Consider the following 22,589-nt stretch of genomic DNA (forward strand, 5'->3'; position numbering starts at 1 on the left):
TCTCACCTACTGTTCATGATCAAATTCTCACTCCTCAGCCTTGGTCCCTTGTTCACAAAGTTAAGTATGAAACACGGAATGGTCAAAAATAAGCATTTGATTAACAAAATAGTATGCCCAGACAGATGACACAATGAGGCAGTTATTGCCTTCATAAAAACTCTGTATTAATGGCATATAATTAATATGCTGTTCTAATTTCAACCTCCTCCAACTTCATAAAACTATTACAGGAAGCCAGTGGGACTTCCCTGATTCAGTTGGCAAAGAATCCACCTGCAATACAGGAGACCCTGGTTTGATTCCTGAGTCAGGAAGATCTGAGGTGGAAGGGATAGGTTCCCCACTCCAGTATTCTCGGGCTGCCCTGGTGGCTCAGACAGTAAAGAATCTGTCTGCAATGCAGGAGACCTGGGTTTGATCCCTGGGTTGGGAAGGTCCCCTGGAGAAGGGAAAGGCTACCCATTCCAGTATTCTGGCCTGGAGAATTCCATGGGTGCATAGTCCATGGGGTCACAAAGAGTCAGACACGACTGAGCAACTTTCACTTCACTTCACTTCATAGGAAGCCAGCATTCACCACTGGCCTGGTATTCAGAGATATCTTGTACAAGTCAGGACATTTCTCAAAGTGTTTTCTCAGTACAGAGCGGTGGGAAAATACTGGATGTGAGGCGAGTTCTTTATCTTGATCTTGACAACTGGAACTCACAGATTTAATTGAGCAAATTAATCAACAGCCAGGGATAAGCAACTACAAAGCTATAGTGAATGGTACTCACTATAAAAATTCAAATAATTTTTAAACATAAAAATATTTACTAAAGGCCTATTCTGTGCCCCAGCATGGTTTTAGGAAATGAAGACCAGACTGGATATTACAGCTTTCCTAGTGGCTCAAATGGTAAAGAACCTGCCTGCAATGCAAGAGACCCAGGTTCAATCCCTGGGTCAGGAAGATCTCCTGGAGAAGGGAATGGCTACTCAATCTAGTATTCTTGCCTGGAGAATTCCATGGACAGAGGAGCCTGGTGGGCTACAGTCCATGAGGTTGCAAAGAGTCAGACCCAACTGTTTTAGGAAATGAAGACCAGACTGGATATTAAAAGATCCATCAGAGAAGGAAAAAAATATTTATTTACCATTGTGCCAAAATACAGCTACCTATTTACAGAACACAGCAGCCCTCAAATACGAATTCAGTCAACTCATATCAGGGAAATTAATTACCCCAAATATCCTTCCGGGTTCTGTGATGCATACGAATTTCTCTAATAGTGTAATAACTGGGCTTTGGCGTCTGCATGTCTTTGACTTTCCAGGCAATGCCAAAAGGTTTTCCTAAGTGGTCATACCAGTTTCTATTTCTACCAGCCAGATATGACTGTTCTATTGCACAACAACTTCAGGACTTGGTATTGCCAACTTCAAGTTAGGTATGTGTTTGCCAACTTTAGGTTCACAGTAACATAGCACTCTGGCTGTAATTTGCATTTCCTTGATTATTAACAAGGTTGAGCACCTTCTCATATGTTTATTAGACAACTGGATTTCTTCTTTTCAGAAGTGCCTGCTCAAGACTTTTACCCTTACTGTTAGTGCAGGTAACATCTTAAATAAAGATACCCTCTTTAGACTGAGGTCATGAATTTAGTTCTCAATGTCAACTTCTTAAAGTTGTGTTGTTTGGCCTTTTATCTGCCATGCCTCCTGGGTCATAAATCAAATGTTTGACTGTGTGAGAGACTGTTTCTGGACTCCTTGGGGTGTTCAGTTGGTTTATTGCTCTACCCTGGTGCCAGGATCACACTGTCTTTATTTAACTCTTCTTCATCTCTGGAACATAAGTTTTTCCAACTTCGTTTTCTTTTTTGAGAGTGTCTTGCTTTATCTCAGGCCTTGACAAAAAATTTATTAGCTTGTTTAGTTTTTGCTTTTCAGTTTGCTAGGATTACATTAAATCCGTAAGTCAGTTTCCAAAAAATTGATTCTTTACAATATTAAATCTTTCAGTCCTCAAAGCAGTCTCTCCATTTATTTAGAGTTTACTCGGAGTCACTCAGTAAAGTTTTGGATTTTTTTATGTGGCGGTCTTATAAAGATTTTGTGAGAATTAAAATATACCTCCTATAGTTTATAACTGTTGAAAAACCACAAATCTGAAAAAGAGATGATTTTTAAAATGATGTATAAAAAGATACAATTGTTCAATGAGATTCCTAAGGTTTGGGAAAACTATGTATATATATAAGGATCAACTTCCTTAAATTGTTTTATCTTTTTTTTTTTAATTTCATTTTGTTTTTGTTTTCCTTTTCTTTTTGTTTTTTATTTTCTGTGATTTTTTTTCTTTTCAACTTTCTTAAAATTTTTAAATGAAACAAAGTTAATCAAAGTACAATTACTGCTCCATAATTTAGTTTTAATTCTAGAACTATTGCTTTGTGGTTATTTCACACCTTACTTCAGTGGCTTAAACATACTTGAGAAAACTTATGTGTTACATAAACAAGTGTCCTAAATGGCTATTGGCCGCTGGTGCTTGTTTATCAAGTTATGAAGCACCTGAAATCCAGAAAACTTTCAATTCATTACTTTAAGAGAAAAAGGATAAAAGAGAAGATAAATAAATAATGAGTAAGAGGCTGAATCTTATAAAAATACACACCACTGCCTGGGACTGAGGACCCAGTTCTTGCTCCCACCACTCTTATGCTAAACTTATGTCTCCTTTTTTTCACTTGTAAACCCCTGTTGCCACTACCACACAGTAAGAATTAAACGTGAAAAGTCAAACACAAAGCAATAATTAGTCAAAGGATTACAGCTATTCCTCTATCAGAAAAACATTATAACAAGTTTGCCTATAATGATGGTTTGCGGTGAGACTGAAAATAACCCCCAAGAAAATAACCCCCAAGCAAAACCTTCAAGCAATGCCAACAAGATGGTGAAAAGTAAGAATTGTGAAGGAGAGGGAGGAAAATTCTCCTTCGTACTTGAATGTCTTATGTTAATTGCACTCACTCCTTTATTCCCACAGGACACAGACTAAACACAGCACAGCACAACTAAAAGGCACTTTCAAGCTGCATTCTGTATGAGGGGACTAAAAAAATGCTCCAAGCTTCTAGGAATTTACAACACATTTAGGAAGCAAGAAATGAGCACAAATGGTTGCTCCACGATATTGTGTGTGCTCAGCCGTGTCTGACTCTCTGTGACACCATGAACTGTAGCCCACCAGGCTCCTCTGTTCACAGGATTTCCTAGGCAAGAATATTGGAGCGCACTGCCATTTTTTCTCCAGGGAATGGTCTCGACCCAGGGAATCAAACTCTCCTGCATCTCTGCACTGGCAGGCAGATCCATACCACTGTGCCACCTGGCAAGCCTGGTACTACTACACCCCATCAATAATTAAGAAACTAATTTAATAATTTGATAAAGAAACGAAGGCTTACAGAAGTTAACTAGTGGGCCAAAGATCACAGCCAGTCAATTGAGCTGAGCTCTGAAGATAGGGGGTTTTTTTGCCCCAGAGGGCCCATGCTGTTAAATTGGACACTGCATCAAACCATCACACAGGGTAGTAAAATCAAACAAAAATAATATGACTTTTTTTTTTTTAAGTATAGTATCTCATCTACTTTTTTTTTCTTGGCCAGGCCACTTGGCCTGCAGGATCCTACTTCCCTGAACAAAGGATGGAACCCATGCCTCTTGCAGTGGAAGAGCAGAGTTTTAACCACTGGACCGCCAGGGAAGTCCCAAAAGAATACCATTCTTTTAACTGTGTTTAAAGGATAGTTGTCCCATGAGCTGGTCCAAAGTGTTCCACACTTAAAAGCAAACAATTGTGGCCTTTTCTTCAATCACAGGAGAAAAAAATAAATCGTGAGCTTGATTTTCTCAATTTCAAGTTTCTCTCAGAAATATTTCTTAAATCTGTGAAAAACAGTCCATTATAAAAATCAATGAGTAAGTAGCAGACCAAGCTGGGGAAAATTCAGCTGATTATGCTTAGCTCAACGTTTTCTTTAATGGATTATGTGCTTAACAGATGTCATTTCATTATTTTAAGTTCAGTGATTAATTGAATATATTAATTCAGTAACAGTTAACTCAATTACCTGGAAGTGGTTTTAAGATTAAGGTATTCTTCAGAAGAATAATAGTGCTTCTGTGAGAGCTATCATAAAGCACTAAAAGAAATCAGATACATCTACCATAAGCAGTATCTTTTGGTTGAAACTATAGAAACAGAGATAATACACTGTATGATGATTTACTGCCGCCTGGGAGCACACGGCCCCACGGGACTAAGGTGGCTGTTGTTATCAGGCAAAGCCACACATGCAAGCCATAAACATAATTTCAAATCTTACAACGGCCACATTTGTTTAAAGTACAAACAGGCTAAATTAATTGCAATAATATATTTATTAACATGGGATTGGCAACATATTATCATTTCGACACGTAATCAGTATTTTAGAAATTGAAATATTTCATTGTTTTTACACTAAATCTCAAAATCTGGCCTGTAAGTCACACACATGGCACTAGCCACTGGACCAGACAGTGCAGGTCTGAGAGACAGTTAGGAAGAGACTGTGGCTGCAATCAGAGAGTCAGAGTGCAGCATGTGGGTAGAAAAGTGGGGATTCGGCTCCAGTGTTCCAATGCTGAGATAAATGAGGATGTTTGCAGGTTCACCTTCCAGCAATCTCTATGTTTGGAGTTATTAAAGCCCTGCACATTATTGTTTTATAATGTGCAATAATGAGTGTTTTATAATTTTATAATGAGTGTTTTCACCACATTTTTAGCTGGTCTTGCTATGACTGTAACTTGGGAGGATCTATAGTCTCTCTCCTCCCTCTCCATTTCTTCAACCCCAATTCTTTAGAATATTTCAAAGTTATCCAAAAAGAACCTACTGGCAGTTGCTGTCCACAACCTGAACATTTAAAATCTACAAAGGTCTGGGCAAGGGGAAGCCTGAAACCACCAAAGGACTTTGGAAAGGGACTGGGAAGAATGTTTCAGTACTAACAGTAATGTATCAAGTATCACAGAAAGGGCAAATAAACTGCTTTGCAGATAAAACTGGAAAGGCTACTGCTCAGAATGTCCCAGGTTAAGTCCTGAACCAGGCTTACAATTCAGAGAATAAATACGACCCAGGCCAGACACCCCTTAAGCAGTAATTCATGTAAACAGCATAAGGCCACAGAGGGAGAGGAAGGGTTCGAGAATGACCAACATAATAAAGTCAGAAAAGCTACCCTCTCACCTTCCTTGCCCCTACCAGATCCCCAGGAGAACTCCAGTGGGACCATTCTACATAGAGGTGGCCATAGCATTTCCTTAACTCATGGCTCTTTCTAGTCACCAGACCAATACTGCTAATCTATTAGAGCACCTATGACAAATTTAAACAGTAGTCAATAAATTCTGCTTGTGAAAATCATACAAATGGCTGGACAGGGTGTGTCTACACTCTCTGGGACTTAAGTGGGTGGGGAAAGACCGAATTTTACCGGGCATAGGTCAAAGAATATCAGTACTCTATTTTAGAACAAACTCTGGCTAAACAAATCCAACATTGGGATGACAGGGTATATATGTAAGCCTACTAAGGAAACCAAAATTACAGTTCAGTATTTCTCAACTCTTCAAACAACTCTACTTATTACTCAGAAATCTACTTCATTAGGTTACCTATGATAAATTTAAACAGCAATCAATAAATTCTACTTGTGAAAAACAGAACGATCCAAATTTCCTAATTCCTTTAGTTCAGAGGATTTCATGATGGCCCCTTCAAATAATGGGGAAAAACTACTGAAAATAGCAAGTCATCAGTGAAGTCATTAGGTAACTATCTACATTTTTAAAAGAGAAAAATAATAAGTAAACAACCCCCCCCCAAAAAAACTAGATATGAAAACCACATAACAAGTTTGTAAAAACATTTTCCATGCACATACAAAAGATTTGAAGTAACCAAAATACTAGTAGAAACTATCTCTGGTAATTGAACTTCAGATTAATTTTTACTTTTTATATACTATTTCTCTATTTTCTACAATGATCATGCCTTACTGTTAAAACCAGAAAAAAAAAAAATTCAGACACGTGGAGGTTGAACCAGTGCCAACCAATTTAGGATTACACTGCATTGATACACTATCCCTTATACCACCGTAGTATCTTAAAAAGTACTGAGGGCCCTTGAAGACCTGAGCTTCGCCTTATCTACCATACATACTCGATGGACACGTTATCCTGAGGTGGGGCATACTGCAAAACATTAGAAGAAAATGGCTTATTCAGAAAAGCAGACAGCAGTTTAGCGCCCTTGCAAAACAAAGAAGAGCCAAGAATGGGTGCAAGGAATAAATAAGAGTTACAAAGTGAAAAAAAAAAAAAGTTTTGGTTCAAAAATTTTAAATGTGCATCTAGTACGAAAACTGTTCACTTTATGTCAATTTCACTTCATTTAAAAACACAGAAGTTACTTTGTAAACATATTAGATTGAATCAACGCTGCTTTAAGGATGGCTTTGCCTCAATCTATCTTTTTTCTCAATCTTGCTTTTTCATTTCTAGAGCATCATGTAAGCACGGCTTCTCAACGTGGAAGCTGCTGCAGTGCCATGGGAGGAGTGTGTGGGAGGGTACCCGGGGCACGCCGCGTATCTTCCTGCCCTCAAAAAGCTTCCAGCAAAAGGTAGAAAAAGAAACAAAGGAGCGGGTCTGACCCGGAGGCCGCAAACCGTCACAAGCAGTTCTGTTTTTAAGGAAGGTTGCTTTTGAGTTTCAAGACCGTTTGGGGACGACGAGCCAGGCCAGATTTGAACAGGCGCAGACGGCACAGGGCCTAGGTGGGTGGGACGGCTCAGGCGCCGAACCCTCGGGTTCAGACCCAGAACCGGCTCATGCTTAGACGTAGGCAGACGCTGACTGAAAATGGAACGAAACGCACCAACCCGCCAGGCAAGGCTAGGCAGGCACGCACGCCCGCGATTCCAGAGCGCTGCGTTCGCTCTATTCGGTGGAGGGCCTGATACGGGGCCGCAGACTCAAAAGCGCTTAAGGAAAGCAGACGGTCGGCTGGCATCACCAACCGGCTCCCCAGAGGCCTCGGGCTAGACCCCGAGCGCACGTGGACCTCGGCCCGCGCCCTGCCCACTACGGACACCGTCCACCACGAGCGACCCACGCCGGCCACCCCCACGCCGTCCGAGCAGGGCCTCGCCGGGTCCCGGGGACACCAGGAATCCACGGCAGGACGGCGGCGCGGCCTCCCGAGACAAAGCAGGGTGCCCGGTCCACGGAGCCCGCCGCCCCCGCGCCCGCCGGCCGAGACGGCCCGCCGCACCCCGAGCGCCCGGCCAACCGCCGCCGCAGGAGCGCGCAGGGCGCCCAACTGCCGTCCCGGCCCAACCAACGCGGGCAGGGGAGGAGAGGTGCGCGCGGCCGGCGGAGCGTGCGAGCCGCTCGGGGGTCGCGGGGGGGAGGCCGCGCGCGGGGAAGGCAGGGCGAAGAAGCGCCGGAGCCATGGCCGATCGCAGCGCCAGGAGGGCTCCGAGAGCGGATCTCGCCCCTTTCCCCTTGGAAGGTGCAGATGGTTTGACCCCCCACCCCGAGTGAGGTGCCTCGTCCCAGCCCCGGCTGGACTGTACCATCGGGCGGTGCCGCCGGGATTTCTCCCCCCCACCACCACCATCAAGTCCCCCCCCACCCGGGTCCGCGGTCGGTTGGCCCCGACCGGGCTCTGAGACGCGGAAAGAGCTTGGCGCCATTTTGGGTGGGACTAAGCAAAGACGAAACACCCTCCCAGTCGATGGGGTACTCTGGACTCTGGCTTATCCGGTTCCCCTAATCCTTTAGGTACTTACACGACGTTGGGTGAGGGGAGCTGGGAGATCAGCGGGTCCCCGGTCCTCTCTCCCTAGGGGTGATGGAAATCAAACCCCCCCCGCCACCTCCAGGTGGTTCTTCCCGCCGCAGAGTGGGAGCAGCATAAAAGGCGGGGCCTCATTAGCATAACCTGCCTGGCAACCTGATCTCGGCCTTATGTGATTGGTTGAACTCTGTAAACTCCGTGCCTCGCCTAGAGACGAGTAACGCCGGGGCGAATTGACAGGCCCAGATTTAAGACTCATGACCGAGATCCTGAGACGCTAATTCAGTCGGCGGAGAAGCCAAAAGGAGATTCACACGATGGCCCAATGACGGAAGGCCTCTTTATTTCGTGTTCTGCTGTTCGTTTCAAATCCAATCAAAGAGCGCGACTCAGGCAGCGCTCGCCTGCGTTTGTGCTCTAAGCCAATCAGAGAAGCCGACTCTCCGGATTCAGGGCCGGGACAGCTTGCAGGGACCCCCGGCTGCCCAAGTGGGGAGACTTGTGCCCCAGGTCCGGAGGAGGGGCCGCTCGTCGGGTGCCCAGCCTTCCCCGCAGGCTCCCGAGGACCCGCGTCCCGGGAGCCGCGCCTGGGCACCCGACCTGCGGAGGCCCCGCCGAGCCCACGCCACGCGCGCACCCGAGCGCAGCGCGGCCGGGACTTGCGCCCCTGCGCCTTGGAGCCGGGCCACGGAGTCTGGGCTCAGCCCGGCAGAACCCTAGAGCGCCACGCCGGCTCTCTCCTCTCCCCGTTACCGTGCTCAGAGGAAGTGATTTTCACAAACATGATCTTATTCAACCCTGGTTAACCCAGGGCTTCACTCGCTCTTTTAACCTCAGGTTTCCACATCGTACCATCCCATAAAATTGAGCTCAGATTTAACAGCAAAACAGCAGCCCTAATCCCCCCGCCCCTAATATGAATGACAACTAGCTCTTGAACAGATCTTGAACCTTCGGACCTTCAGGGTGCAGTTACCCTGTCCGTGACATCTACCTTGCTACGTTGTTTTGAAGATTAAGGGGAATTTACATGTAAAACAGCACACTAGAATTTAAACGGATAAAAGTATTAACGACGATGAAAGAGGCAAAATTGCTAAACTATTAGCTAACCAAGAAAAAAGTACAACTAAGTAAAAGATTCGAGAGTAGAAAATAGGGACGGGAGGTGAGGAGGAGGTAAAATTCATTCAACGATATCCTCTTTACGGTTATGTGTTTTAAAAACTGGAAACAAAGTTTGGGAAATCTTGGGAAAACATGTCCTTAGAATTTCAAGACAGTTGACTATCTTGTAAGCAACTTGATGACTAGCCAATGGCTTGTTCCTCCATAGACCCCTGTGCACGCTGTCGTTAAATATTTGTTGAATTTAACTGAAAAGAAAGCATATTTTGGGCTGGATGAGGCAGACCTTAACATTTATAGTGAGAGGTGCTGTTGACTCATCACTGGATATAGATATGCGGAAGTCAGTGGCCTTAGGAAATTTTTTTTTTAACTTTTTATTTTATTGACATTTTAAAATTTTATTTTTGTGCGGGATCTTATTTGCTGTGCACAAATTTTCTCTAGCTGTGAAAGTGGGGCTACTAGAGAGTGGGGGCTACTCTCTAGTTGCAGTGTACGGGCTTCTCACTGTGGTGGCTTCTCTTGTTACCTCGAGGCATGTGGGTATCTTCCTGGACCAGGGATTGAACCCGTGTCCACTGCATTGGCAGGCAGATTCTTAACCTCTGGACCACCAGGAAAAGTCCCACAACTTTTTATTTTATATTGGGGTAGAGCCAATTAACAATGTTGTGATAGTTTCAGCAAAGGGACTCAGCCATACATATAGCCTGTTACCATTCTCCCCCAAACTCCTCCCCTCCCATCTAGGCTACCTCAAAACATTGAGCAGAGTTCCCTGTGCTGTATAGTAGGTGCCTTAGGAAAGATTCTGTTGGTTAAGAGACCCACTTTTAGGTCTGGTGTGGTGAGTAGACAATGCCAGAAGGGGACAGATCCACTGCCCCTGGAGAGAGCTTACCCTGTTCTCAGATTTAGTATGATTGCATCCTCTCTGATGGATTGGGAGCATCACAGCTGAGGCCTGGTGACCCTAAATGTTGCCAAGGAACCCAAAAAGGGAGCTTGCCATGAGAAATGGGGCTGTCTGGACTAGAGAGCCCAACTTAGCCTCATGGACTTGGAGAAATTGAAACTTAGATTGCACAAAAAATCGATGAGTAGACACAACCCCAGCGATTTTTTATTCAGAAGGTTTGGAATGAACCTCAGGAATCTGCCTTTTAGATAAATGTTTAAATTAAATTTGCATACAGTAGAATTTTCTCCTTTCGGTATTGAATATGTTGTTGTTTAGTCATTAAGTCATGTCCATATGTACTGTGTACCAATCACCATTGTAAATAATGAAGATGGAATGGGGAACCAAAAACAAAATGGAGCCCCTGCTCTCATGGAGCTTACATTCTGGTAGAGGCTACAGAAGAAAATTGATAAATGAGATAATTTCAGGTAACAATAAGTGCTTTGAAGAAAATAAAAGCAGAAAAATGCAAAGGAGAGAAAAACGCTTGCAATTTAAATAGAGGTGTCAAAGATATCTTTTCTAAGATGTTAACATTTGAGCTGAGACTTGATTGAAAAACAAAAAAAGCCTGCCACGCTAAGGTCCTGGAAAACATTCCAGTCTGAGAGCAGCAAATTTAAGGGCATGATAGGGAAAGAAAAGTTTGCACATACTCATTCTTCCACTGAATGAATATTCACCAGATGCTTCTGATACGTCAGGCACTGTCCTAGGTGCTTTGAGATTTGTCAACATTATGAACAAAAGGAAAAACAACCCATAAAAATCCCTGCCTTTATGGAGCTTTTATGCTAACACACTGAAAAATTCAATAAGGCCTGAGTTGATGGAACACAGGGCAAGGAATATAGGGATTCAAAAAAACCTTGGGGGCTGGGGATCCTTCCCTGGTGGCTCAGTGGTAAAGAATGCCTGACAATGCAGGCAATGAGGATTTAATCCCTGGGTCGGGAAGATCCCACATGCCAAGGAATAGCTGAGCCCATGGGCCCAGAGCTCATGCTCTGCAGCAAGAAACCACTGCAGTGAGAAGCCTGCACACAACTAGAGAGCAGCCCCTGCTCTCCGTAACTAGCGAAAGCCCATGTTTGTTGCTCAACAAACATCCAGCACAGCAAAAATAAATAAATACATCTTAAAATAAAAAACCCAGAAACCTGGGGAAACAGGCAAAGGCCAGATCATATGTGGTTTTGAAGGCTATGATATAGAAGATTGTATTTAAAGTAGTTGGGGGTTCTAAGCAAAGATGTGATACATTATTTTGTTTTGTTTGAATGACAACTCAGACTGCTCAAGGAAGCTTTATCATGGTGGGGAAGGGAACGAATCAGGAGAAAAGGATAGTAAGTGTCTGTTGCAATATGATTTAAACAGGAAATGATGGTGATCTGGACTAAAACAGTAGTGTAAGTGGGAGGGAAAGTACTAGTCAGTTTAGTTCAGTCGCTCAGTCCTGTCCGACTCTTTCTGATCCCATGGACTGCAGTACACCAGGCTTCCCTGTCCATCACCAACTCCCAGAGCCTACTCAAACTCATGTTCATTGAGTCAGGGATACCATCCAACCATCTCATCCTCTGTCATCCCCTTCTCCTCCCACCTTCAATCTTTCCCAGGATCAGGGTCTTTTCAAATGAGTCAGTTCTTCACATCAGGTGGTCAAAGTATTGGAGTTTCAGCTTCAGCATCAGTCCTCCCAATGAAGTCATCTGTGTATCTGAGGTTACTGGTATTTCTCCCGGCAATCTTGATTCCCGCTTGTGCTTCATTCAGCCCGGCATTTTGCATGATGTACTCTGCATGTAAGTTAAATAAGCAGGGTGACAATATACAGCCTTGATGTACTCCTTTCCCAATTTGGAACCAGTCTGTTGTTCCATGTCTGGTTCTAACTATTGCTTCTTGACCTGCACACAGGTTTCTCAGGAGGCAGGTAAGGTGGTCTGGTATTCCCATCTCTTGAAGAATTTTCCAGTTTGTGGTGATCCGCATAGTCAAAGACTTTTGTATAGTTAATAAAGCAGAAATAGATGTTTTTCTAGAACTCTCTTGCTTTTTTGATGATCCAATGGATGTTGGCAATTTGATCTCTGGTTCCTTTGCCTTTTCTAAATCCAGCTTGAATATCTGGAAGTTCATGGTTCACATATTGTTGAAGCCTGGCTTGAAGAATTTTGAACATTATTTTGCTAGCATGTGAGATGAGTTCAACTGTGCAGTAGTTTGGGCATTGCCTTTCTTTGGGATTAGAATGAAAACTGATCTTTTCCAGTCCTGTGGCCACTGCTGAGTTTTCCAAATTTGCTGGCATATTGAGTGCATCACTTTCTCAGCATCATCTTTTAGGATTTGAAATAGCTCAATGGAATTCTATCTCCTCTACTAGCTTTGTTCGTGGTGATGCTTCCTAAGGCCCACTTGACTTCACATTCCAGGATGCCTGGCTGTAGGTGAATGATCATACCATTGTGATTATCTGGATCATGAAGATCTTTTTTGTACAGTTATTCTGTGTATTCTTGCCACCTCTTCTTAATATCTTCTGCTTCTGTTAGGTGCATACCGCTTCTGTCCTTTAGTGTGCCCATATTTGCATGAAATATTCCCTTGGTACCTCTAATTGTCTTGAAGAGATCTCTAGTCTTTGCCATTCTGTTGTTTTCCTGTATTTCTTTGCATTGATCGCTGAGGAAGGCTTTATCTCTCCTGGCTATTCTTTGGAACTCTGCATTCAAATAGGAATATCTTTCCTTTTCTCCTTTGCTTTTCGCTTCTCTTCTTTTCATAGCTGTTTGTAAGGCCTCCTCAGACAGCCATTTTGCTTTTTTGCATTTCTCTTCCACGGGGATGGTCTTGATCCCTGTCTCCTATACAGTGTCACGAACCTCCGTCCATAGTTCATCAGGCACTCTATCAGATCTAATCCCTTGAATCTATTTGTCACTTCCACTATATAATCGTAAGGGATTTGATTTAGGTCATACCTGAATGGTCTAGTGGTTTTCCGTACTTTCTTCAATTTAACTCTGAATTTTGCAATAACGAGTTCATGATCTGAGCCACAGTCAGCTCCTGGTCTTATTTTTGCTGACTGTATATAGCTTTTCCATCTTTGACTGCAAAGAATATAATCAATCTGATTTTGGCATTGACCATCTGGTGATGTCCATGTGTAGAGTCTTCTCTTGCGTTGTTGGAAGAGGATGTTTGCTGTGACCAGTGTGTTTTCTTGGCAAAACTCTATTAGCCTTTGCCCTGGTTCATTCTGTACTCAAGGCCAAATTTGCCTGTTACTCCAGATGTTTCTTGACTTCCTACTTTTGCATTCCAGTTCCCTATAATGAAAAGGACATCTTTTTTCCCATATAGGCTATTTATTACAAAGTATTGAGTAGAATTCCCTGTGCTATACAGTAGGTCCTTGTTAGTCATCTATTTTATATATAGTAGTTTGTATCTGCTAATCCCAGTTTCTAATTTATCCCTCCCCCCCCATAAATGGTTGTTCAATACACAGGATTCCATGAAGTCTAATAAGATGAGGTCATCTAATGAGGATTAGACAAGGGAGAGGGTGTTTATAGAGGAAACAAAAGGGTCCAGGATTAAACTTTGGGGAGCTGCTGAATTCAGAGGTGAGAGACAGGAACCAACCAAAGAGGTCAGAGGGGAACCAACTAAAGAGATCATGAAGGCCAGTAAGACAGAACAAATGAGGGTGGAGTCTGAGAAGCCAAGGGAAGACAATACTTGAAAAAGGGTATAGTCATCAGATGCAGCTAATGATGCTGAGAGGTAAAGAAAGATGAAAACAGATAACCAGAAAGATGGAGAGGAAGCAGCTAATCATTTGTCAATAGCAGCTTCAGGGAAGGTTAGGAACTGTAGTAGGGATCTTCTGAAGAAAGAGTGGGAGGTGAAGAGTGACATCTGCTGCCAATAGTATAGCAGATAAGATAGGCCAGTATAAACAACCGTTAATCAAAGGGTTTCCCTGGTGGCTCAGTGGTAAAGAATCTGCCTACCAATGCAGGAGACAAAGGTTTGATCCCTGATCCGGGATGATCCCACCTGACCCTGTGGCACAATTACTGACTCAGTGTTCTAGAGCCTAGGAGCTGAAATGACTAAGCCCACATGCCTCAGCTTCTTAATCCTGAGCACCCTAGAGCCCGCGATCTGAAACAAGAGAAGCCATCCTGATGCCTGGGCATCACAACTAGACAGTGGCCCCCGCTTCCACAACTAGAGGAAAGCCCTCACAGCAACGAAGACCCAGCATGCCAAAAATAAAATTCAGTAAATAAAATTTTAAAAAGAAAAACAACTAAAATGCTGTTTGTAAAAGACTTTTTTTTTAATGCATTACAGACCTGCATTAAAAAAAACAGAGTGAGGACTCTACAAAGGTTAAAAACAAAGTCCATGAGTAAAGAAGGGAAAGCTCATCATTTTAGAAGAAAACTGATCAGAAGGAAAGGAATGCTAGAAGAAGAGCAACCATTTGGCAGCAAACATAACAATTATCTCATTTTTTTTCAAGCAAAAATGACAAATGGAAAAGTACTTCCCATCCAACATTGTTCCTTCAAGAAAACATTTTATGAATGTAGCTCAGTTTGAAGACTTTGGACCATAACTTAGATTTCATTAGGAGGGAGCCTATGTGAGCAAGAATAATTATGAATATAATGATCCTGATATGGTTCCTCCTACGTGTAGGGAGTCTTCTCAGAAATACAATGTCAACAGATACCTGAGGATGAATACCAAAGAGAAACATTCCAATGTAAGGAATGTTGGGAATTTATACTGGAGGAACACTCACGAATATAATGAGTGTGGGAAAACCTTTAGCCGGAGGAAATGCCTCAGAGACCAGGAGAAAATGCATACTGTGCATTCAGGCATGCACTGAGTGGGGTCAGGCGTCTCTCACTCACTCTTTCAAGTATTCTGTTGAATCTCATTCCTCATTCTATATTTCAGAATCCACATAAGGAGGAAATCATATAAAAGTGATGAAGGTGGAAAAGCCTTCAGCTGTCATAGAAAAAGCTCATGCTCAGCTTTCTAAGAAGACACCTTGTAAATGTGTGGGGAAACTTGTATTCGAATGTCATCTCTCCTTCAAAATCAAAGAGGGCATGTGGAGAGACCCTGTGAGTATAAAGAGAGTGGGCAATCCCCACGTCCGTAGCAAATCTCATCTCACAGAGTGTGAGACAGTCCACTCTGGAAAGACTACCCTGAGTGTAAATCAATGTGGAAGTGTCTTTACCTAGAAGGAGTGCCTCATTACAGATCAAAACATTAACGCCAGAAAGGAACTCCGTGAATGTAATGAATTTGAAAAATCTGCAGACAAAAGGGAAAACCTCATTATTCATCAAATACATGCAAGAGAGAAATCTTACGAATGTGGTAGCGATGAGAAAGCTTTTAGTCCAAAGTCAAGCCTTAGTAGGTGCTTGAGAGGTCTTCCTGGAGATAAACCCTATGCATATCAGGAAGATGAGAATGTATTCAATGGCAAGTGAAACGTCTCATTTGAGAGATACCCTGTAAATACAGTGAATGTGCAAAAACCTTCAGGCAGAAACTGTGCCACATTAAATTTTACAGCATTCGTATAGGCGAAGCACCCTGTGAATGTACTAAGGGTGGAAAGCCTGTGGAATCGCACAGCTTATTGTATGTGAAGAACTCACACAGGTAAGAAACATGAATGTAAAGTGTGTAGAGAAGCCTGCTCTCCACACATGAGAACCAATGCTGAAGGCGATGTCCAAAAACATGTGAATGGTAAATATACTGTGGTATATCTGCATGATGGAGTGCTATCCAGCAATAAAAAGAGATAAACTTGGGACTTCCCTGGTGGTCCAATGGCGAAGACTCTGCCTTCCAATACAGTTCTGAGTGGGAGTTCAATCCCTGGTTGGGGAGCTAAGATCCCACATATCTTCTGGCCAAAAATCAAAACATTGAAAAAAAAAGAAGAAGCAATATTGTAACAAATAAAGACTTTTTAAAAAATGGTCCACATCAAAAAATAAATTTGAAAAAGAAATTAACTAAGAAAAACTATTGATACATGAAAGTGTGAAAGTAGGGGCAGAGGGAAGCGGGTGGAGGGGTCAGGAGGAACAGGAAAAAAAAAAGAAAGTGTGAAAGTGTTAGTCGCTCAGTCCTGTCCAACTCTTTGCAACCCATGGACTGTAGCCCACCAGGCTCCTCTGTCCATGGGATCCTCCAGGCAAGAATACTGGAGTGGGTAGCCATTCCTTTCTCCAGGAGATCTTCCTGACCCAGTGATTGAACTTAGTTCTCCCCTTTGCAAGCGGGTTCTTTGTCATCTGAGCCACCAGGGAAGTCCATTGATACAGTCCATCATGTAAATTAATCTTAAAATGCTGAGTGAAGAGCAGACCGAGAAAAAAAAAGTACACACTTCATGATTCTATTTATATAAAATTCTAGACAAGTCAAGCTCACTGTAGCGATAGGAAGCAGATCTGACTGCCTGCATGTAGGCAGGAGGGGGAGGGGTAACGAAGGAAGCTTCTGAGATGGGTATGTTCAGTTTCCCAATGGTGGTGGTGGAGTCATGGATGTGTACATTTTTCAAAGCTGATTAAGGCACCCGCTTTAAACATGTGCAGTTTAATGGATGTCAGTTATACTTCAGTAAAGCTGTTCAGATTGTGGGGGATTTCTGACAGTTATTGTAAGTCAAGAAATGTTTTAAATTGGTTATGAATTTGAAAAGGAGAATTCAATTTCCATTTGTTTATAATATGATTAAGATTTACCAAAGCTGCTTAGGTTTTTCAGGTAAACATAATATACACAAAAATACTAAAAGGCTTAAATATAACAATAAAGCAATACAAATCTTCTAAGACAGCCTACAAACACCATCTCTTCTAAGGATATCGGCAACCTTCTTCACCGAGATTTGAAACCAGGGAGCTGTAATGGGGGATAAAATCTGTAATGGAGGGACTTCCCTGGTGGCCCAGTGGCTGAGATTCCACCCTCCCAATGCAGGGGGCCGGGTTTCAGCCCCTGGTCAGGGAACTAGATCCCACATCCCAACTGAGAGGTCACATGCCACAGCTAGAGATCCTACATGCTGCAAGGAAGGCTGAAGATCCTGTGTGCCAAAGCTAAGACCCAGTAAGCCAAATATATATGTATGTATGTATAAGGGAGACAATAGGCATATTTTAATTGCATGTAAATAAAAATGTTGGCTAATATACCATAACCAAAGTCAATAAACAATATGTTAAAATTTTTGCTATACAGAGAACAGAGTAATATCTTATAAATTTGTAAGAATGGGCAAACAGCCCAAAAGTAAAATAGACAAGGTACATTAAGAAAATTTCAAGAAAGATGAGCAAATCCAAATGCTCAAAACTATATAAAATACTCAATTTACACATCAGGGAATGAAAATTAAATGATTATTCTATATCACTTTATAGTCATCAGAAAAAAATAGAACAGTAGCACCTATTGCTAGAGTGCATTCACGTAAGGAATAGCACTGGAGTTGTTCCACTCGTTTTGGAAAGTAAGGTATTAATATCAATATTATGTATATATGTGTATACATGTTACAGAAGATACCTACATAATCATTTAACTCAGCACTCCCCTTTCTCGGATTCTATCTAGAAGGAAAACAGTCACCAGTATAAGGCGTTTAATGTAGCATTTTCTGTAATGGCAAAAAAGCTGGAAATAGTAAAACTTTAATGGTACTTCATGCCATAGTACAGCATGCAGGCATTAAATAGAATGAACTATAGCTATGTCAGTAGGCTTGGAGTAATTTCCAAGAAATATTGTTGAATTAGAATGCAAAGTGAGAAGAGTGTGTTGTATCAGTCAGGACTCATGTAGAAAAACAGAACCAGTAGGGACATATATTCAGGGATTTATTGCGGGATTCGCTTTCATACCTATAGGAACTAGCTGTTCTAGTCCAAAATCCATAGGGATGCCCAGGAGGGCAGCCGGAAGGGTTAAAGCTGGCGGTTCCAGCTCTGCTCTTCCAGGCTTTCAGCTGGTTAGATAAGACCTGCCTGCATAACTGAGTCACTCACTGGTCATGGGTTGTAATCTCATCTACAAAATACACAACAACACTTAAATCATAACTCAGGACACATATATCTGACATCACATGGGTAATATTTCATTTTTGAAAAACAAATAATGAGAAAAATGCCTGTGTGTTTATGTGTTTATGTACATATATATGTATGCAAATACCTATACAAGTTATATATACATGGTTGAGCATGGAGAAAAAAATACTGAACAATTACCTGTGTATATGGGCTAGGGTAATGTACAGTGGATGGTGGATGGGAGTAGCTGGTGGAGAAGAGGAGGAGGCTGCCAAACAAGAAAAAGACTGCAATATTAAAAGCACAGTGCTTCCCTGGCAGTCCAACGGTTAAGACTCTGCCTTCCACTTCAGGGGCATGGGTTCCATCTCTGGTCGGGGAACTAAGGTCCCTTCTGCCATGGGGTGTGGCAAAAAATTAAAAAAAAAAAAAACTGAGGAAGAGGCTGAAAAAATTTAAAAACATAAAATCCAGGCTATCATGTTATCATATTTTCATATTTGTGAATTTATATAAGATAATCTGTGTGCATAAAAATATATAAAGACACTTTAAAACTAAAATACATATTTAGCAAGTATTCAATAGATAATAATAAGAGTACTCATTGTAAATATTCTAAAATATCATAATCAAAGAGAACTATTCTTAAATATCTGTCTTAAAACAGAAAATTACCATGAACTGAATGGCTTGATCCAATAGACACCTGCTCTCTCACAGTCCTGGAGGCTAGCAGGTTGAAGACAAGGTACTGACAAGGTGAGTTTCACTCTGAAGGCTCTGGGAAAGGATTCTTACCTGGTTCATCTCAGCTTCTGCTGGGGGCTAACAATCCGTACGTTCTTTGGCCTGTAGCATCATCACCCCAATCTCTGCCTCTGCTGTCTCATGATTGTCTTCCCCTTGTGAGTACATGTGTATATTCAAATCTCCTCCTAAGAGGACAACCATCTCTGGATTTAGGGCTCATCTTCAACTGATCACAGCAACAAGGTCAATACTCACAGGTAACAAAGCTTAGGACTTTAACATATCTTTTTGTTGTTGTTGTTTAGTCGCTAAGTCATGTCTGACTCTTTGCGACCCCATGGACTACATCCCACCAGGTTCCTTTATCCATGGAATTTCCCAGGCAAGAATGCTGGAGTGGGTTGCCATTTCTTCTCTAGGAGATCTTCCTGACCCAGGGATCAAACCCCCGTCTCCTGCATTGCAGGTGTATTCTTTACCATGGATACAATTCAACCTGCTACAGTATATAATTTATGATAATTGACCAAAACATTTTTGTTAAAAAGGAGAGAACAGCTATGTCACATGAATTGCAGTTATTTAGCACTGCCCTGGTAGCTCAAATCAGTGCAATAAAATAGAAGACAAAAACAAGATAATTGTTGGAAAGAAGGGAAAAAGTCAGGGTTATGTGCAGAAATCCAGAAGCTATCCATTGATACACAATTGGGTCTATAAGAGAGTTTGAAGTAGTGACCACACACACAATGTTGTTGTTGCTTAGTCACTCAGTCATGTCGGACTCTTTGTGAGTCCATGGACTGTATCCTGCCAGGTTCCTTTATCCATGGAATTTTCCAGGCAAGAATATTGAAGTGGGTTGCAATTTCCTTTCTCCAGGGGAACTTCCCGACCCAGCGATCAAACCCACATCTCCTGCACTGGCAGGCGGGTTCACAGTAATTAAATGCAAATTAATAGTTTTCCTTAACAGTAACAAAAATCATTAAGAAGCATCATAGAAAAATATGTAGATATGGAGAGCCTGCTACACACTTGGCTCTGTCCTTCAAGAAGTGAGACGTGTCTGAGGGACTTCCCTGGCAGTCAGTGGTTAAGACACCATGCTTCCCCTGCAGCGGGCATGGGTTCAATCCCTAGTTGGGGAACTAAGATCCTGCATGCTGCACAGGGTGGCCAGAAAACAGGAAAAAAAAAAAAAAAAGACATGAGATGGCTCAGTCATTCAGAGGACTTTCTGAGTCCCAGCGGGAAGGTTTCTGCTCCAGGTACCCCAACCTGCTTGACCAGGTTGCCTGTGGTCTGCCCACTTACCATGGTTACCTTTAATCCTCTCTGCATTCCTCCCTGACAGCAGGAAACACAGCTGGGCAGTCTACAACTCTCTGTTCTCCGGTCACTGTCGTTTGGTTCCAAAGCCGTTTGTAGGTAGCTGCGCCCAAGCCCCCTGTGTGATTTTGATGATGATGTTCACTCGCTGTGTTCAACTCTCTGTGACCCCATGGGCTGTAGCCCACCAGGCTCCTCTGTCCATGGGACTTCCCAGGCAAGAATACTGGGGTGAGTTGTCATCTCCTTCTCCAGGGGATCTTCCCAGCCCAGGTATAGAACCTGCGTCTCCTCTGTCTCCTGCTTTGCAGGCAGGTTCTTTACCTGCTAAGCCATCGGGGAAGACCCTGTATGCCTTGACTTGTGGCTAAGCCACTGGAGTCACTGCCTTGCTGGTTGCCTATGAGAGGTCACTTTCTAAGCAGAAGCCAAGAACTGTATTTACATGTAGACTGTTTTAAACAAACTGTGGCTGTTAGCCAACTTTCTCCTCCTGTTTATGATTTGGCTTCCCCTCTCGCTGAACGATCATGGGAGAAAATGACAGGACAAGACCACAGATAGCAAGAACGACAACTGCAGAATTTGATGGGAAAAGTAGGAATGGGGGAGCAAAATGAAAAAAGAAACAACAAAATCACCACCACCACCAACTTCACTCAAGTAAGCTTAGCTGTGAATGACCAGTTTTCAAAAAACTCCCAGAAAACATTAAAGAAAAATACTTTCTAAGAATTTCCACAATGAAACATTCAGAGCTCCCTTTTCGGGTTGCTTAAAGCTGAATTAAAAAAAAAAAAAAAAGCGCAGGACAATTTCTATTTTGAGCTAAGCCCTTCTCTCTGTATAGCTTCAGCTTGCTGAGTCTTTCATGTGGATGGCCCCTTCTGATCTAAGTGAGATTGCAAATACATTGGCCAACCAAACAATATACTGGGGTTAGTCTTATGCTGAGTGGCAGAAAGGAAATGGAAATTTTTTTTAGAAAACAAAACACTAAGCCAAATATAGCAAAGATTAAGATCCATAGAAATGTTGTTCTGAATATTGATGGGTAATCCATGAATAATCCTCAGAAATAGATATTGCTGATGCAAATCAGATGAAAAAAAATTGGAGTGGAATTTTTCCAGCACATATGACGATAAAGAAGAATAAAACACAGCATTACTGTTACCAGGGCCGTGGAGGCCTAATTTTAAAGACTTGAGAGGAAGCTCAGTCCCATTGGCTAGAAAAGTGAGTGTGGACTTTATGTTGTTTAAGCCTTTTGTTCCTTCTCAGTAAATATTGACAAGAGACAGGTCCTGTATAGATTTAAATTTAAGACCTTTCCTGCTCCTTCCCAGTGTTTTTTTTTTTTTTTTAACTCTGCTTCTGTGGTCACGGAATGTAAATATTCTCTTAACTTCTCTCTCTTGTCATATTAAAATCACCAACCAAGGGCCTGGGATTTAAGCAGGATTCTTTCTTCTGAAGGCTGCTTTCAAACTCTAGTCTGGCATCAGATTTCATTTCAGTCAAGACAAAAATTAAATGCTTTTTATGTTTAAATTTTTTCATTCCCTCACCAGAAGGAAACATTAATCACTAATACCTGCAAACACAGTCATGGCTGGCGACTACGTTTCTAGAAAAAGTACTTTTTAGTTTTGTTTGCTCACGCAGAAGTCACGCACACATTCAGCTTGTGTTCATGCCATAGTTAATCAGCCCGCTCTCATGTCAGTGGTTGGAAAGTGTTTCCCCAGGTTAGAAAAGGAAAATAAGATCCTGGCTTTTAGCCTTGAGATTATGGATTCCTCTAAAAACTTTTAGGCAAAGTACCATGTTCAAGATCTCAGGTGCATTTGTTGGGAAGGGAGATCTCATAGTTTCCTGCAGTCCAAGATCCCGTGAAGACAAGTAATCACTGCCTTACAACAATTACTAAAAACCAAAGGCTTTTCTGTTGCATTCCATGTGCTTTCTTAATTGACTCCCTCAGTGCTTACCAAATTTTAATTCACAAATCATGTGGGGATCCTGTTTAAAATGCAGGTTATAATTCAGAAGGTCTAGGTTAACTCTGAGAGTCTGCATTCTTAACAAAATTTAAGGTGATGGTGTTACCGCTGGCCCATGGACCACACTTAAAGTAATAGCAAAAAATATGTCCAAAGAGGATCCTATGCAGAGCTTGGAAAATTTCACACATTAAGATGATTCTAATACTATGTTTGTCAATATATCCTGCTGTCTGATGAAGACAGGAAGGTAGAGACACTCACAGCGTTGACTTTTGCCACACTCAGAATAAAGAATATATTCATGAGATGAAAAGAAACACTCTCCCCCA

General features: G+C 42.2%; 1 protein-coding gene across 1 annotated transcript in view; it reads right to left on the reverse strand.

The window, feature by feature from the left end:
- The window catches only part of PRDM10 (PR/SET domain 10), a 91,721-nt gene extending 83,721 nt beyond the window's left edge, over positions 1-8,000 (reverse strand). The window contains exon 1 of the mRNA XM_065937408.1: positions 7,911-8,000. The gene's annotated coding sequence lies outside the window, so the exon portion shown is untranslated. The remainder of the gene's footprint in view (positions 1-7,910) is intronic.
- Positions 8,001-22,589: the final 14,589 nt, after the last annotated feature.

This window comes from Muntiacus reevesi, chromosome 5, assembly GCF_963930625.1.
Source record: "Muntiacus reevesi chromosome 5, mMunRee1.1, whole genome shotgun sequence".
In the NCBI taxonomy this organism is placed as follows: domain Eukaryota; kingdom Metazoa; phylum Chordata; class Mammalia; order Artiodactyla; family Cervidae; genus Muntiacus; species Muntiacus reevesi.